This window comes from Archocentrus centrarchus, chromosome 12 (assembly GCF_007364275.1).
Source record: "Archocentrus centrarchus isolate MPI-CPG fArcCen1 chromosome 12, fArcCen1, whole genome shotgun sequence".
Taxonomy (NCBI): Eukaryota; Metazoa; Chordata; class Actinopteri; order Cichliformes; family Cichlidae; genus Archocentrus; species Archocentrus centrarchus.
In genome coordinates, this window is record NC_044357.1 from 16,032,614 (window position 1) to 16,033,882 (window position 1,269).

A 1,269-nucleotide genomic window follows, 5' to 3' on the forward strand; every position below is an offset into this window, starting at 1 on the left:
ATCCTAATCAGACTGACACAAATTTTTATTTATTTCTCAGATGATGCTTTCAAAGATTATCCTGCTACATTTACTTAGCATCACATTAAGACAGCACTGTGGTTTTTAGTGACATATATCATTGTTTGCTGTCATTCCCAGGATGAACTGTACGCCTAACTGTAAGCCTACAGCCTTAAAAATAACCACACACACACACACACACATTCCCATCAGCCTTAGGCCTACTTGAGAGCTTACTCTAATGGAATTTGTGCATAGCTGTAAAGCAAAGGTTTACCTCCATGCTGTGTGACTCACTCCAAATGCACATTATTGCATCCTCCCTCTGACCTGACTGACTGTAATTTTAATTTCTGGTACCCACAATTTACCAACAAAATCTGTAACAAAGTGTAATTTTCTGTATATCATTTCATAACACAGCAATTCTTCAGTTTTCACCAGCGTTCACTGTTGTTGTGAGAAAATGTTGCGTATGTTGTAGAAACCTTAATTAAAATCAATAAAACACTAAGTTTAAATGAGCTGAAAAGTGTGGACGCTTTGCTTTGTGACAATTCTGCTGAAGATTGTTTAATTTCATTAGCTACCCTTCAGTTACCAAAAATCAGAGGAGAAAAACTGAGACCAGCGAAAGTCAGGGACAGACAATGAGTCATGAAAATCATGAATAGACACTAACCAGCAGTACGGAAACAAATCAATTTGTGTGGATCAGACAAAAGCCCCAAATTCTTCTTCTGTTATTTGAAACATAAATACATAGTGTCTGGTTCATTATAATTCCATCATGGTCAGACATTCTCTGAAATACAACAAACTCAGAGATGAATTCATTAAAAAAAAAAGTCACAAGGTTGAACTTTATGACAGGTTCCCTTTGTGTGGCGTTGGCTTGGATAGAGTGATTTCTGAAAGACATCTGAAAGTTTAACAACGTCAGCGCTTCGAGACTGTGGAAGCATTAAAGTAATAGTGTGAAGACTGTACAGTAGGGTACATCCATTTAAAAAAAAAAAAACAAACTCTGTTACTCTTAACAGCAAATGCTGTCAGAGTAAGAACATTTTTTTAATATCCAGAGAAAATGTTGTCATTGATCCCAGATGTTTTTTTTTTCTCCCTTTTTCTTCTCTCTGTTTCTCAATATTGAAGTCATTACGGAAACATTCCATTGAAAGGAAAATCAGAGCAAATAGGAGCTGTCATTTCCTTAATGAAAGAGCCTGTTACTGTTTCTTCATAACTTAGCATTTGGCTGACAAT

The 1,269-nt window shown here is 35.9% G+C and overlaps 1 non-coding gene across 1 annotated transcript; it reads right to left on the reverse strand.

The window, feature by feature from the left end:
* Positions 1 to 92, reverse strand: LOC115789866 (small nucleolar RNA Z122). Its single transcript, XR_004020740.1, has one exon. It is a non-coding gene; the product is annotated as a small nucleolar RNA Z122 (small nucleolar RNA).
* Positions 93 to 1,269: the final 1,177 nt, after the last annotated feature.